This window comes from Phyllobates terribilis, unplaced genomic scaffold (assembly GCF_046119375.1).
Source record: "Phyllobates terribilis strain yellow unplaced genomic scaffold, ASM4611937v1 Scaffold_1__5_contigs__length_1240528914, whole genome shotgun sequence".
Classification (NCBI taxonomy): Eukaryota; Metazoa; Chordata; class Amphibia; order Anura; family Dendrobatidae; genus Phyllobates; species Phyllobates terribilis.
This window is the reverse complement of record NW_027362761.1, coordinates 462,681,604-462,700,173: the sequence shown is the minus strand read 5'-3', so window position 1 is coordinate 462,700,173 and position 18,570 is coordinate 462,681,604.

Genomic DNA, 18,570 nt, shown 5'->3' with positions numbered 1-18,570 from the left:
GGGCACAGTAATAATACTGTTTACCTCCTTGGAAATATTGCTATCCCAGAATTGCCAGTGCTGCTATATACAATGCAGCCAATCCCCTTGTGGCCCTCCCTTATGCTATAATGCAGAGGACTTTTGACTTTTCTCATGGTGTAGCATTCTTTATATACCTGGCCAAAACGTAATAATCATGTTAATTAACGTGTTCAATACAAAGAATAATTAAAAATTCTCCAAGCTTTCATATACTTGATATGGTTTAGAATTTGGGCCTGAAACATGTATTCATTACAACTTTTTTTTTTCTTAATCACAAAAACCTTTCCACCGTAACTATCAAAATTGCAAATAAAAAATGCCTATGACATGTAATGCTATAAGCCTTAAGCTATGGTGCTGCCCTTCTATTACAGGGATGCCAGTTTGTGTGATATGACACAGAGCCACCGACCAGTTATACTCACTGCAATCAGCAGCATTTCAGCTTCTTTTAAAATATATCAATGTATTTTGCATTTCTAGGGATCACTTATCATACTTGAAGTAAAGTGATCGCTGCAACAATACTGAACGTCATCAGTTAACCCATTACTGGATGCATTTCAAGTTTACGTGTTCGTATGAGCCTTACTGCTGTATGTGACGTCATATGGATCGTCTTGGGCACAGGTAGATTGCTGGTCTAGTGCAATAAATGATATAACATGGAAACATCTGCATTTATATCTACTTCTAATAATTCAAAAATATTTCTGGAGATAAATAGTTTCAGAGGACACAGTATAGATAGGATGGAAATGCTGGAAACGCTGGATATGCTGGATATGCTGGATATGCTGGATATGCTGGCCTGCACTGCTGCACGCTGGCTACATGAACACACACCAAGCAGAAGAGCTCCATACACACAGGTATATTTACCTCAGCTCCTAGGGCCGCGTCCACAGCCAATACTGGAAGAAAAAAAATACATTTAATATTTACTTCTTAACTTCCTCCTGTTCAAAAACAGGCCAGGTAAAAATATAGATCAGTCATGTCTGTCCATCTATCACATATCTATCTATCTATCTATCTATCTATCTATCTATCTATCTATCTATCATCGATCTGTTTATCTATCTATCTATCTATCTATCTATTATCTATCATCTATCTATCTAATGTATATATATATATATATATATCACATATATATCTATCCATATATCTATCCATCTATCACATATCTATCATCTATCTATTTATCTATTATCTATCTATCTCTTTATCTATATCATATCTATCTATCTATCTATCTATCTATTATCTATCATCTATCTATCTAATGTGTATATATATATATCACATATCTATCTATCTATATATCTATCCATCTATCACATATCTATCATCTATTTATCTATTATCTATCTATCTCTTTATCTATCTCATATCTATCTATCTATTATCTATCATCTATCTATTTATCTAATGTATATATATATATGTATATATCACATATCTATCTCTATCTATCTATCTATTTATCTCTTTATCTATCTATCTCTTTATCTATCTCTTATCTATCTATCTACTGTATCTATCTATCTATCTCATATATATATTTATACATCCATCTATCTAATGTATACAGTATATATATATATATATATATATATATATATAAAATCTTTGTGTTTGACATATACTGAAAAACAAATCTTAATACATGATGCATGACAGTTTCTGACAACACCTAAATAAAGTCAAGTCATTTCCTATTATTACTGAAGAGCACTTAATTCAATTCTAAACACGTAGATCTGAAATTGTTTAGATATTCAAGTTCATGAAATAATCATAATATTATTGATATATGTGCAATATATGGTTGTCATCTTAGGGTCGTATTACTATCATGCTAATATGCTTAATAATGTATGTATATATATATATCTACACACATAAACACAATATAATTAATATTCTGTGTATATATATACATTTATATATGTGTGTGTGTGTGTGCAATGTAATTTATATTCTGTGTATATATACTTATAAAATGTAATTAATATTCTGTGTATATATATATATATATATATATATATATATATATATATACACATTAATTATATTAACATGACAGTATTTTGACTCAGAGATAACAACTCTATGTTGCATGATGTTATTATAAATACTAGTATTATTAGTATGATTATTGTTTAAACTCAAAAATCGAAACAGTTTTTGATCTCTGTGCTTAGAATTGAAGTAAGTGCTCTACAAGATATAGCCCCGCCTGATATGTGGTGTGTATATATATGTGTGTGTATATATATATATATATATATATATATATATATATATACACGCACACTCACGTATATATATATGTATATATATATATATATATATATATACGCACAGATATCAGGCAGGGCTGGTGGATGGAGCCTGGGCCTACCATACGATCTGCATTGTCATACTGAGCTCCAGCTGTTTCCTATTTACAGCGAGCAATGAACTTGGCATTGAGCAGGACAGAGCAGGAAAAGTCAAGAACATGTAATTAATATAATCTAGATTTTCTCATTTGCTTCATCACCTACTCAAATCCGCTAGGAATGACTTGCATTTTTTTGCAACGTGTCACATTTTCGAGATGTTATAAATAATATTAAACTTTTTTTTTTTTTTCAGTTCAATATTTTTATTCTAAAAAAATGCTTTGCAGGCGAGAGGATTGCTCCAGAGATGATGAGGGTGATAGCTTCATTTTAATTGCTCTGCTGCAATTTAAGTTTGGCTCCAGAACAATGATTGGTGGGTTTAATATGTCCTATCAGGTCAGATGATCTCCAGAGCAATAACCTAGGGATTGTTGCACTGTGTTCCGCTCAGTACAGGCCTCCTGATTGCCACAGAGCAGGAATCATAAATGCCTGTGAATTTTTTTTTTTTTTCTCATTAACACGTGGTTACCATAGTAATTACTGTACTTCCTAAAACCAACTGGATGCCAGATCGCGGCAACAGGTCTGCCTTGATGAAGACGCAATCAATTAGCAAAGCACAGAGCGGAGTGCAGAGAATAATCCACACTGGAACATCCCCAGATATCTGCTTACAAGGAGCCGGGACGCAGCAATACTTTGCTTTGGGTATTGAACAAGCAGGAAGAACTCGACTGCAAGTTGATATCCTGTGAAAGTTCCCATTAAATAATATGTAAACCGAGAATGAACTTGTCCCACTCCCTTGATGAATAATAAAATGTACTTACAGTGTAAAGACACATTCACCAAGCAGCAAGAATAAAACATCCCATGCACACAGTAAATGATCCTCCTGCTCCACAAATGCGATGAGAGATGCAGCTTAATCCTATTGTATAGTTGTTGTTTAGTTCTTGAAGGTCATTTCAATCCCCCCATCCCAAATAAAAAAATAAAAAAAGTGGGGGAGGGGGTACCCCCCTGAGATATATGCTTAATAAACACTGGCTGGAGAGTGAAGTGTTCTAGAGAAGGGGTCTGTAAGTTTTTTTGGGGGGGCTGGACAAGGTCTAGTCCAGCCCTCTCTGCTGAGGAGGACGTGCTCTGAAACCCAACCAGTTCCCCCCTAATTCTTTTGTTAGTGGTGAACTGAAGCCCCATTGTCCAGCCATTGGCACGGTCTTTTGCAGTTCGAGCATTGTCACAGATAATGAATTTGCTCCAGCCCCTCTCATAGTCCTCATGTGGCAGACGGAACAAATTTGAAATGTCTGGTCACTAGAAGATCACTGCTGCCAGACTCCAGCATAGAGGGGCAGCGCATATATTTACATGGCATAGGCACTGATTTATCGCCTCCTTTGTTAAGGCACCAGCAATGCACTCTCATACAGACGACATTGTTATTACGGCTTCTGCTCTCCCCATTTATGTGTTATATGTTGCTATATATATATATATATATATATATATATATATATATATATATGTTGCAAAATGTAACTTATTACAGTAAGGATATGTGGCGCCAGAGGTGGCACTGGAGGGGTTAAACGTCATCAATACCACCACCTCAATGCCATTGATGTTGTAAAGTACAGCCAAGTTCCTGAGATGAATGTGAGGTTGTGATGAGATGAGTTAGGCGAGTTTAGACCTGTCCGTGGGAGAAAATGACAAGGGGAAGGGAGGGGGCCGAGTGTAGGGGGAGTATGACTGGAGCAAATTTAAATTGGCTTCAAGATTGTGACTGTTAATGAGAAGTGAAGGGAGGCGATAATGAGAGAGACAGGGCGAGAAGAGGAAAAGGAAGGGGATACAAGGGGAGAAGACTGGACGTGAGAGGGGGGGTCTTATGACTGTGAGGAGCGAGCTCATGAGGGGGGTATGTGGCTTCGTAAACACAGAAACATGGAATATTAATATGTTCATATGAAAAAAAAAAATCCTCTCACCAGCGCCAGTGATTTACCTCTAAGCATGCGTTCACACTCATAGGTGCTACGCCACTAACTTGTGCATATTTCCACACTGCCTCTGTGTATAACACAATGCAGTCGCAGTCCTCGTACCACGGCATTCAGTGTGTGCACACAGCATCAAAAGGCGACGCACTGTCCGGGCACTTTGCTTCGGACTTTGTACACTTGTGATTACATAAATAAGCCTCGATCACTGCCCAGTGCAGCTCGTGATTGACGCCCAGATCATCCACCTACAGGTCTGTTTGCTGCTTCCATAACAAAAAAATCTGCCTTTCGTATTTCAAATAAAAGATATAAAATGCTATATAAGTGATAGAGCATCAAAAGTAGGAAATATATACTCAATACATTTTTGTGGCAAATCTTAGTATACAAATAGTGTACAATTTTGCCATACAGATGTAGCAGAGCTGGATTTGTCCTTTGTGCATAAGGATTTCTCTCTACTTAAAATAATGTAGAAGATTTGCAAAATTTGTGGCCAGAACTAATTTACTGCTGTCATTATTTATTTATATTTTGAGCAGCCGACAGCTGAAAGCACAGGCACAGACACAGGCACAGGCACAGACACAGGCACAGGCACAGACACAGACACAGGTACAGGCACAGACACAGACACAGGCACAGACACAGGCACAAACATAGACACAGACACAGGCACAGACACAGGCACAGACATAGACATAGGCACAGTCACAGGCACAGACACAGGTACAGGCACAGACACAGACACAGGCACAGACACAGGCACAAACATAGACACAGACACAGGCACAGACACAGGCACAGACATAGACACAGGCACAGGCACAGGCACACATGGGGCAACTTCCATTGTGCTGATTTCATTAGTAGGCACCTATTCATAGCTATTCTATTTCTGAAATTTTCCTCAGTGTGTACAACGAAGATCACCTTAACCTTAATGCCAGAGTTTTGCAATTAGCACTGAAAGTTTCTATGTAGCAACTTGATTATGACAAAAATTACAGCAACATTAACCCTTTATATAGAGGGAGGTAGGGCTGACATTGTCTACAAAGGATAGATTGAGATAGATAGATAGATGGATAGATGATAGATAGAGATAATAGATAGATAATAGATAGATAATAGATAGATAATAGATATATGGATAGATAGATAATAGATAGATAGGTTAATAGATAGATAGATAGATAGATAGATAGATAAATAGATAAATAGATAGATAGATAATAGATAGATAGATAGATAGATAATAGATAGATAGACTATAATTTATGTGTCTAAATGTATCCGGTGATTTTAAAAATTGAAGCTATAAATGGTGAAGACATTTTTGCCAGCAATCTCATTGAAGAACATTACAGCGGCCTCTCCATTGCCTAAAATGGCTGCTTACAGAGAACAATAGACTGCATGAAGGTGCACAGAAATGAGGATAAGATTTGCCATAGATTTTGTGTATTAGGCTGGGCAATGTTTGTCATTTATTACTAAGAACAGGTAGAATCTTTATTTAGCTCAGTAGTAAATCCCCCCGCTTGTGAATATAGGTTCTGTGTGATGATATGTGGGTAGCATGCATTGCACATATATGACACATGTGTGTATCGGAGCGTGCATCCCGGGCTAGGCAGTGCTTGCTCCATAATGCACGGTGCTCCAGTGGCTGCCTCCCACCCTCCCTCCCTGTGTATCAGGGCTCAGCCTCCTCTCCTCCAGCCTCCACTCTCTGCTCCTCCAGGAGGTCACATCCACTGACGTCACCGCCCAGGCTACATTTACATACATCAAGGAAATCAGGGCATTAAAAACAATATATGCTAATGGTGCTGAGCTTTGGAGCCGGCTGCCAACCTGCTCATTACACGCAATGTACAGCATTTATTTATCTATCTATATACAAGAAACAAAGCAAGAGGCAAGAAAAGCCCAAGATGAAGCCCAGTGCCTGCCTGTGTGTGTGGCTGTCCATGGTGCTGAATAATAACTTCGCCATCCTCCTCCTCCTCCTGCTGCTGCCAGGCTCTATTATGTATAAATACTGATGCATATGTAAAGGTAGATTTGCATTTTATTCATTTCTTATTTTTATATATTAAAAGACGCAATCTGAGCTCCTCAGTCTGTGACATGAATTAATCTGCATCTTACTGTGTAATAGGCTTTGTAATAGAATTATTCATTATTAATGTAGCATCACTTTAATCTAAACTATGGTGTAAGCTATAAGCATAGGAGACTGTATGACTGTCCCGATGGACCACAATGAATAGATATTGATAGAATAATATTATTGGATATGTATATATTTTTGAGATGTCACACTTTTGCGATTTTTTTTTTAATATGAGCTACATAACTGTTTATTTATCTGTATACAGTACATGGTGTACAGATTTTCAATGAAATAATATATTATTTTAATGAAAGAATTAAATGCAATATGTTACCCTTGTGTTTTTAAGCTGAAATTATTTTATCATGCGTACAGCAAAAATACCAGTGCACATCATACCGAATAGCAGGCCTGAGTATATATATATATTTTTATACATATGCATATTTTATGTATGTATGCATGTACATATTTATATATATATATATATATATATATATATAATAAAAAAAATACGTAGATATATATTTATATATTTTTTTTTTCTTATTTCGAGATATTCATACCTGAATTTGTCATCATTTTATATTTTCTCCACCTCCACATTTTCTCTACTGTGGAAATCCATGATAAAACAACACGATATCGAAATGAATTGAGACAAATAACAAAGTTAGCTCTGCTGCATGTATGTAATGAGCTTTGGGTATTCGATTGTGTAGTTTTTACTAAGCTCTTGGACAGCAGATGGAAAGGCTGTAGAATAAATACGTTGCGCATTGTCATTACTGTTAGTGTCGTACCTGTACACGTACTCTGGGTACAACGTCCCTCCCCAAACACCCTTATGCAAATGTATATCCATATGTAGATACAGAGCCGGAGCTTGTATAGTCTGCAGAAGTGAGGGAAGGTGTGCGATTCACCAATATTGCTGCAAGGACGTATGGGGAGATTAGCAGGAAAAACACAGCTATACAATCTAATATGGTGTATTGGGGAAATGGATTCTGCTTCATACACAGATTTAAAAATATAAATAAATGCATATATATTTAACGTGGATGGATAAATGAATAGATAGATCGGCAGATAGAAAGATGACGATATAGACAGATAAGTAGATAGATAGATAATAGATAGATAGATTGATACTGTAGAAAGATACTGTTGATAGATACGTTGATAGATAGCTATGAGATAGATATATGGATAGATAGTTGGATAGATAGATAGATAGATAGATAGATAGATAGATAGGCGTACTACTGGTGTAGCATATGGAAGACTAGTAGTCTAACCCTTGCTCAGTATAACACTGTAGTGCCCGGCAGCAGCACAGGATATATATGTAGAAGTATGAATTTTGTGTAAGTCAGGTGTATTGCTCTTGTGCGCCCCAACTAACCTGAACCCCACATAAGACACACACAGATGGCACTGCTTACCGCGGGGGTCGATCGAGGCTGGCCTGACGAAGCTGGCACTCACTGCAGGGTATCCTGGGCATGTCTCTTTGGGCCTGTGCCCTATTTGCCTGGGCCACAGCTATGTCCCATTCTGCATGTAGTGCTAGCGGTGCCTGAACCCGCTCCCCCTCTCTCCTGTCTCCCCCCTGCCCTCCCTCCCTCCCTTCCACTCCTCCTATCCATTGCCAGACAGTCAGGCAACTGCACAGTGCCTGCGAATCACAGCTCTGGTGACTGGCATTTGAATAAGAGTTTCATCCCTCCAAACACCTGACTTCTAAACACCCGAAAACTGGCAGACATGGCTCTACTACTCATCAGGCCAATCGCCCAAGCCTGAAACTCCTAGACAGTGACCATATACTCACAATGTATAGTGCCAAGTGGCTGGCGTCCCATTAAAATCCATTATTTAGCATCGCCTGTGAGGGCAGTGTATGTGTAATGGGGCTATTTACACAATATACTGATTGCTAAGCCCAACGTCCGTCTGTCTATCTATTATCTATCTATCTATCTATCTATCGCTCTATCCATTTATTTACGTAGATATTGTTTCTTACCAATACTTATGTTATATTTTGGCAAGTTTCATGTATATGCATTTCTTTTCTTAATCTTTGCATATATATACAGCAATACATTCCTATTTTTTTAATACAAATATCTTTATAAGTTCAATAGAAATTCAATTTATAGACATCATGCTTATTCCAAAGATACCACACATTATTTTATTTTCTACTGTGTTGTAAACCCCCTTGTTTAAGCATGGATTTTATAATAGAATCGTCACCAAAATTCTTCCACCTCCCTTGGCCTGAAAATATCCAGGCAAATAATAATTGATAATTCTGTACTCATTTATCTATTTATCTAAACGACAATTCAGGGATATTCAGATTCGGGTGTTCTCTGCTCACTTGGATTAATAGGACTATGGCTAAATTGGCGCTTGAATGCTTCTATACGAATGGATCGCTGTATCGTGTATATGTATCTGAAGGTGCTGGGTCTCGGAATTTTAGAAAGAGGAATCTGCACCAATTATTACAGAGGGTGCAACATACTGCAGTATATTCACAAAGACTGAAATATCATTAATAATTATAGTGTTAATTGAAAATGAATTTATCCATATCTTATAAACTACTTGCAAATATATATTTAGAATTGTATATATAGATATATCTCTATAGATATATTTAAACTGATTTAGATATATCTACAGAGAATGTATATAAATAGATCTTTCTACATCTATATCTATCTATATATATACATATATCTATATCTATGTATGTATATCTATATATAAATATATAAATATAAATGCGTATATATATATATATATATATATATATCTGTGTATATATACACATATATGCATTGGAACAAAGAGGTGTTAAAAATAACCATTGTTGGCCATAGCCCTTATAGCAAATGCTTAATTGTAGATCTTATTTCCTCCTATGATTTATATTAAATATAATGTGTCACTATCACCACTCTTCCACAAAATAAAATTTGTGAATGTAAAAAAAAATATTTTGAAAAAATAAAAATAAATATATATATATATCCAAAAACAAACAAAATGTACAATTGCTTTCTGCATAATAGCGAATCTTTAGCTTGTAGCATTTATAGACTTGAAGCAAATAATTGCCTGAATGTGGGCTCAGCGGGTGGCTGGTGAATGGTTAGAATTTTGAAGCTCCTGGCACTGGTGCTTGGGGTATACATGGGGTGGGGGGGTTACTATTGGGGAGTGCTGTGTCTTGGCTCTTTTTGGTTGTGGTAGAACAGCGACATCTGCTGTCCACATTCTAAAAGGTTTCCAATGAAGTTAGTGGATGCAGGTAGATATATCCAATTCGTGGTTCCTATCAGAGAAATGAGTATTTCCTCAGTCTGCACTAATCAGGGCTGTTTACACTAATCACAGCCCATTAACAGAGATAAGTAGATGATTAGTCGCCATGAGGAGAATAGGCGCGTCCAGCGTCAGCGCTGCGGCACCGGGCACCAGAGGTAGATTGATGAGCGCTGCTCAGTGTGAAGATTCTCTAGACACAATTTCACGGATCTTTGTAAAAGTGAAGAAGATAAATACATCAGAACATTGGATTGAATTGATCTCATAGATGCTAAACGCACAAAAACTGGACTTCTCGCACCCAAAATGCCATCCAATCATACATTTCTTTTTACCTGCGATAAAATGGAATCAGATATTTAGGGTGGTATATAGATTATTTTATAACTGGAAATCGTTTACACTTCTGGCATCGGGCAATTCTCATGTCTGCAATAACACACATTACAGGTGTTTAGTCAAATTTATCGCTACTCTTTTCTTTATTTTGTTTATTTCAACAGAGTAAAAGCATACAGCTCGCACACATACAGTAATTCACCGTTATAGGCTGAGCGCCTACAGACTGACTCTGAGTGGCATCATTGGTATGTATCCTGTGTATCTTGTGCATAAGGAGCTCATCGGAGAACAAAGCTCGCTGGGCTCCACAAACGAAATCTATTTATTTTTGTCATTTGTTCTCATTAGTCTCATAAACGTTATTGGGATGTTAAAATATTAACCGTTCATGCGCCAGGTACTCACGCAGTCTCCTCCTCTTTCCTATCATGTCAGTAGGGTGAAATCTATATTGGAGAGGCATACTCATAACTTCACTTCCATCTAGGCTTATATCATTCTATCTATTATCTATCTATCTCTATCTATCTATCGTTCTCCTTTTCGCTTTCACTGTTCGTGAGTGTGAAAATTATAAGGAGTAAACATATGGTAACGAGACAAGACAAAATTCGACATTACTTGCTAATAGAATATTCATCCTCAAACAACAGTGTAACGGCAAAAGTCGTCTAATGGAATATTAATAAAAATGTGTCACTGCCTTTCAGATGTACGTGTATATACATGAATGTGTTTAATAAATGATATAGTGATTCCATGTGTTTAATAGTCTGTGTACTACAAGATCCAGAATGCACAGCTGGAGAAGAGCCTGCTGAGATTTGTAGCACCGCATCTTGTGAAGGGAGAGCCACAGGTTGTACAGGGGGGGTCTGCCATTTTTGTGCATTAGATTACAGACAATAAGAACACTGTACTTACCAGCAATGAGGCCCGTAGGCTGGTATATAATGCCAGGAGAGGTGGTGGAGGAGGCCAGCTGATGGGTTCTTCCCAAATTCTCCCCCAAAAATAATCTTCTTAGTAATGTGTGTTTAATAAAGGATAGCAGCCTCTCCACACCCGCGTCCTATAGACCCCAGACAACAATGCTGAGACACATTCCACATGCCAAGTTTTACATGGTGACAATAAGCAGCTCCCTGCCTTGGTTTGTGCAGCTCCAATTTACTTTCAGGTCCTCAGTTTGAGTTTAATGATTAAGATGCTGCAGTTCCACCTCCCACAGCTCAGAACACTTCAGTCCTCTGTCCAATGGTTGTTCCTCCACTACCTGTACTGGTGCCTACTACAAGCAATCTCCTGGCTTACTATCACACAGATCTATTATACCCTAATGTGTAAGACACCTGACAATACACTTTACTGATTTTATTAAACATTCATGTCTTCTGCTTCTCTCTCTGATCCATTATTAGTATGGGGAACTTTTCATGTGCACTAGATGAAGAGCGCACAGGAGAGGAACATGCGCGGCTTCTGGAGGCACCTCCCACTCACACCTTGTGACTCCCGCTCTTCACTAACCTCTTCCCCTAATGGCGCTAAAATCCATAGGTAGCGGAAAACTCATGCAATAAAAACATGATCACTTCATGCACATATCTTTACAGTGCAAGGATAAAAATAATACTTTGTTCTCTAATGTATCATCTGTCTATCTATCTGTCTATCTATTTCTATGTTCCTTTTTCAGTAGTTACTTTTAGGCTTGAAAAATGCTGTTCACTGCCGAAACGTCGTCACAGTCACACCAGATGGGCTAATAAAGTCCTATTTTTTTCATACATTTTTGGAGTGCTGCCTGCTTTTCCTCTACAATATATGTAACAACTGGATAGTTGTTGGGGAGGCCTTACACCCATCTTTCTCAATTTGGTGCTGTTCTGATATTTTGTACATACATATCTATGTATCTATTTATCTATTTATGTTTTCCTTTTTCACTAGTTCCTTTTATTTGCCATACATAGATTTCACATTCAGTGCTGGGAATACATTGTTTGTCGCTCTCCTGGACACATGCGCATAAAGCCTGCAGTAAATGGATTCCTTAATTAAGTCCTGCAATTAAAGGCGGCACAGAAACCTGAGAACACACTGCAGAGAATAATGACGTCCCCGTACAAATCCACTGCCGATTATTACACTTCTCGCGGGTGTTCACATTTTAAACTGGTACCTAGTTAACCCACTACATCTATATAATATGTTGTGAAAGAATTATTCCTTGAATTTTTGATTTTGATTTTGTTTTAGAAGTTCTAAATAATAAACGGTTAATTTACGATCCAGCACGTTTCAAAAAATACGATTAGTCTGCTCATCTTTGGACTCGGGAATGAAAATGAAACACAAAGGCTCGTTATCAATTTGAATATTTATATTTGTTTTGTCGCATTGACCTACTACATATTTGCAAACAGACAAAATATATGTGTTTTAAAAGGAGAAAGAAAACGACGGTAAAATATAGATTAAGAACAAAAATAAAATAAAACACAAGCCAACCTGCATTTTTAATTGTTTTATACATTTATTACATTTTTTGCCAAATCTTTTAAGATAGAGTGTTTTCATCAAATTAAACATTTTATTCCTAAATTTTCCTGTTTTTGTTTTGAATAAAAATAAGTGCAAAAAGAAAAAGCAAAGAACATAGTTAAATATTTCTTACTGAATATTGACAGGCGCCTAATTCTCACAAACTATTATTTATCCAAAATATAGTATGAGGCAATAAAAGGATGAGAATAAACATCTAGACAAAATATATCATATAGAGTGGGTTTCAAAATATATAATTCTCTGTGTTATAGGTTGGAATAAAACTGCTCATCTTCCAGGTATCCACTTCCACAATGTAACCACAATGTAATGGTCCATCCTACTAATATCCAGGGAGGTGTAATCATTATATGACATTGTTAGCACTGGAACATGTTCTTATTAACCTAATTAAGTAATTTTTTTTATTTTATATACATACAGATGTAGCAAAACTCTATCTATTTATCTATCTATCTATCAATCCATATATCTATCTATCTATTCTGTCTATCCATCTATTATCTATCTATCTATCTATTATCTATCTATCTATCTATTTATTACATATCAAAATGATCAGATTCCCAGTGTTTCCATGCATTTGTCAAATCTATCTATCTATCTATCTATTCATATATCTATCTATCTATCTATCCATCCCATATCTATCTATCTATCTATCTATCCCATATCTATCTATCTATCTATCTATCCATATATCTATCTATCCCATATCTATCTATCTATCTATCTGTCTATCTATCCCATATCTATCTATCTATCCATCTATCTATTATCTACCTATCACATATCTATCCATCCATTAGTTTCTTTCTCTGCACAATATTTCGTTTCTGTGTTCCTTTTTCAGTAGTTCCTTTTATTTGCCATACATAGATTTCACATTCAGTGCTGGGATTACATTGTTTGTCGCTCTCCTGGACACATGCGCATAAAGCCTGCAGTAAATGGGTTCCTTAATTAAGTCCTGCAATTAAAGGCGGCACAGAAACCTGAGAACACACTGCAGAGAATAATGACGTCCCCGAACAAATCCACTGCCGATTATTACACTTCTCCGAGCCTTTCATCTGCCCCTGGGTCTGCTACCTGCAGTTTGCTAGTGTTCACACATCAAACTAGTACCTAGTTACCCCAGTACATTGCATAAAAATTATTCAATGAATTTTCGTTTTTTTATTTTCATTTTCAAAATCTTTTAACAGATAATTTAAAACCCAGCAATAAATACTTTTCTAAATAGTTTGTTCATGAGCGGGAATCACAATTTAACACAAAAGCTCATTATAGGTTTGAATCCTTTTTTTTTTATTTGACCTATAACATTTTTGCAAAGAGCCAGAATATATATTGTTTAAATGGATAAAGAAAATGGTAGCAAAATAAAGATTATTTAAAAATAAAATACAAAAATAACAAACAAACCTGCATCTTTTAATGTTCTGTTTGTTTAATCTTTACCAAATCTTTTAAGCTAAAGTAATTTTAATTAAACTAAACATTTTGTTCCTAAATTTCTCCCATCCAATTTTGAACAAAATACGCCCACATTAAAAATTGAAGCAAATAGTCAATTGTTTCTTGTTAAATATTTAAAGGAGCCTAAGTCTCACAAACGATTATTTAACAAAGATATGGTACCAGGTAATAAAAAGGTGAGAATAAACAACTGTATGAAGTATATTATGTAGATTGGGTTAAAATATATATATATATATATATAGATAGATAGATAGATAGATAGATAGATAGATAGATAGATAGATAGATAGATAGATATAATTCCCTGTGTTATAGGCTGCAATAAAACTGCTCATGTTCATGTTCCATGTGTCCACTTCCACAATGTAACATCCTACTAATATCCAGGGAGGTGTAATCTGTTATAATTATATGACATTGTTAGCACTGGACCATGTTTTTATTAAGCTAGTTAAGTAAATTATTTATCTATCTATCCGTTTATCCATCTATCTATCTTTCTATCTATTCATATATGTATCAATCTATCTATCTACCGTATCTATCCTATATCGATCTATCTATCTATCTATCTATTTATCCATATATCCGTCTATTCATCTATCTATTATCTATCTATCTATTTTCTATCTATCTATTCATCTCTCTGTCTATCCTCTATCTGTCTATCTATCTATCTATCTATCTATCTATCCTATATATATCTGTCTATCTATTATCTATCTATCTATTTATCTATCTATCTATCCTATATATATCTGTCTATTATCTATCTATCTATTTATCCATATATCGGTCTATTCATCTATCTATTATCTATCTATCTATTTTCTATCTATCTATTCATCTCTGTCTATCCTCTATCTATCTATCCTATATATATATATATATATATATATATATATATATATATATCCTATATATCTGTCTATCTATTCATCTATCTATCTGTCATCTATCTAGCTATCTATCTGTCTTTTCATCTATCTATCTATTCATCTATCTATCTATCTATTATCTATCTATCCATGCATCCATCCATCTCATTAGTTTCTTTCTTTGAACACTATTTCGTTTCTGTGTTTCTTTTTCAGTAGTTCCTTTTATTTGCCATACATAGATTTCACATTCAGTGCTGGGAATACATTGTTTGTCGCTCTCCTGGACACATGCGCATAAAGCCTGCAGTAAATGGATTCCTTAATTAAGTCCTGCAATTAAAGGCGGCACAGATACCTGAGAACACACTGCAGAGAATAATGACGTCCCCGTACAAATCCACTGCCGATTATTACACTTCTCCGAGCCTTTCATCTACTTCTGTGACTGCTACCTGCAGTTTGCGCATGTTCACACAACAAACTGGTGCCTTTTTACCCCATTACATTTATATAAATGTCACATAAGAATTATTAATTTTTTATTAGAATTTTTTAACATCCCAATGGATAATTTATCATCCAACACATTTCAGTAAATACTTTTATTAACAGTTTGGTCATCGTCGGATTCGTGAATAAGGATGAAAGACGAAGGCTCATCATTGGCTTGAATATTTTTGTTTTCACTCATTACATGTTCGCAAACAGGCAGACTATACTGTGATTAAAAGAAGAAAGAAAATGACGGAAAAATATAGATTAAGAAAAAAATAAACAAATAAACCTGCATCTATAAATGTTCTATATATTTGTTTCATTTTTATACTTTCAATCTTTTGAGATAAAGGTTTTTGAAATCAAACTGAATGTTTTGTTTCTAAATTTTCCTGTTTTAATTTTCAACCAAAATACACGCAAATTAAAAATGACAGAAAAGAGTCAAACGTCTCTTATTGAATACTGACAAGCGCCCAATTCCAACAAACGATTATTTAACAAAAATATAGTATAAGGTATTAAAATGATGAGAATAAACATCTATGTGAAATATATTATGTAGATTGGTTAAATAATAAGTAATTCCCTGTGTTATAGGTTGGAATAAAACTGCTCATGTTCCATGTGTCCACATCCACAAAGTAACCACAATGTAATGGTCCATCCTACTAATATCCAGGAAGGTGTAATCAAGGGGATTATTTTATATGACATTGTTAGCACTGGACCATGTTCTCATTAACCTAATTAGGTAAATTATTTATTTTACATACATACAGATATAGAAAAGATCTATCTATCTATTTATCCATTTATCTATGTGTCTGACTATATGTATCTCGCTAAGCATTTTATTTTATTCTCCGTGCTGAGCATAAAGCTCAGGATGAGGCTAATTCTTTTCTTCTTCGGTTCCACAGTAAAGTGAAGTAATGGGGCAGCCCTGGGCTAATTGGCCCTTATCTGCACTCAGCCTCCCTGTTCAATATTCATATATTTCATTAAAGACTCCAGCACCTCTGATGTCAACTTGGTGCCGCACTTGCAGCTATAGCACCCTCATATTCTCTAGTCTGCTTGTATTGTACTGTGTCGCCTCAAAACCAGTCTCTGTAATTTACTGCTAATGATGATTACTTAGAGGATGATGACGGAGTCAGAGAATAACTATGAACCCTCTGTGCCCCTCTCCAGTTATCACAGACTGGACTCCTATACCTATAGGTTGTACAATGGAAGCAATTAGCACCCTAATATATACTACCTCCCCCAGTGGCTAATTATGACGGCCATGTATCCATCTATTCATTATTATATCAGGTAGAGCTTTGTTCTCCACAGCGTACTTCTAATACCCTATTTCTAATTTTCATCTGCATGATGTTTGCTCTTGCACTGAGACAACAATCTATGTCTATGCAGTCTACCTTAGCTTAAACTTTTTTTTTTCTGAAGAAGTCATTCCATCCTCATGTTTTGTATGTGTCCACTGTACTGTAATGAGAAGCGTCACGTGATGATGTTAATTATAGAAAATCAAGCAAATTGGAGTGACAGAATGAAATGGGCTGACTACATTCTTCTTGCTGGTGACCAACGACCTCTAGTGGCAAGAACAAAGTATGCAGGAAAATATCACCAGTATTGATTCTATTAATGAAACCTAAGCCTAATGGTGGATACACAGCTGATAGTCCTACTGAATAGACTGTTAGAATTTGTATTATGGCAAGAAAAAAGCAGCTAAGTAAAGAAAAACGAGTGGCCATCATTACTTTAAGAAATGAAGGTCAGTCAGTCCGAAAAATTGGGAAAACTTTGAAAGTGTCCCCAAATACAGTTGCAAAAACCATCAAGCGCTACAAAGAAACTGGCTCACATGAGGACCGCCCCAGGAAAGAAAGACCAAGAGTCACCTCTGCTTCTGAGGATAAGTTTAGCCGAGTCACCAGTCTCAGAAATCGCAGGTTAACAGCAGCTCAGATTAGAGACCAGGTCAATGCCACACAGAGTTCTAGCAGCAGACACATCTCTTCAACAACTGTTGAGAGGAGACTTTGTGCAGCAGAACTTCATGGTAAAATAGCTGCTAGGAAACCACTGCTAAGGACAGGCAACGAGCAGAAGAGACTTGTTTGGGCTAAAGAACACAAGGAATGGACATTAGACCAGTGGAAATCTGTGCTTTGGTCGGATGAGTGCAAATTTGAGATCTTTGGTTCCAACCACCGTGTCTTTGTGCAATGCAGAAAAGGTGAACGGATGGACTCTACATGCCTGGTTCTCACCGTGAAGCATGGAGGAGAAGGTGTGATGGTATGGGGGTGCTTTGCTGGTGACACTGTTGGGGATTTATTCAAAATTGAAGGCATACTGAACCAGCATGGCTACCACAGCATCTTGCAGCGGCATGCTATTCCATCCTGTTTGCGTTTAGTTGGACCATCATTTATTTTTCAACAAGACAATGACCCCAAACACACCTCCAGGCTGTGTAAGGGCTATTTGACCAAGAAGGAGAGTGATGGGGTGTTACGCCAGATGACCTGGCCTCCACAGTCACCAGACCTGAACCCAATCGAGATGGTTTGGGGTGAGCTGGACCGCAGAGTGAAGGCAAAAGGGCCAACAAGTGCTAAGCATCTCTGGGAACTCCTTCAAGATTGTTGGAAGATCATTTCGGGTGACTACCTCTTGAAGCTCATCAAGAGAATGCCAAGAGTGTGCAAAGCAGTCATCAAAGCAAAAGGTGGCTACTTTGAAGAACCTAGAATATAAGACATATTTTCAGTTGTCTCACACTTGTTTGTTAAGTATATAATTCCACATGTGTTAATTCATAATTTTGATGCCTTCAGTGTGAATGTACAATTTTCAAAGTCAAG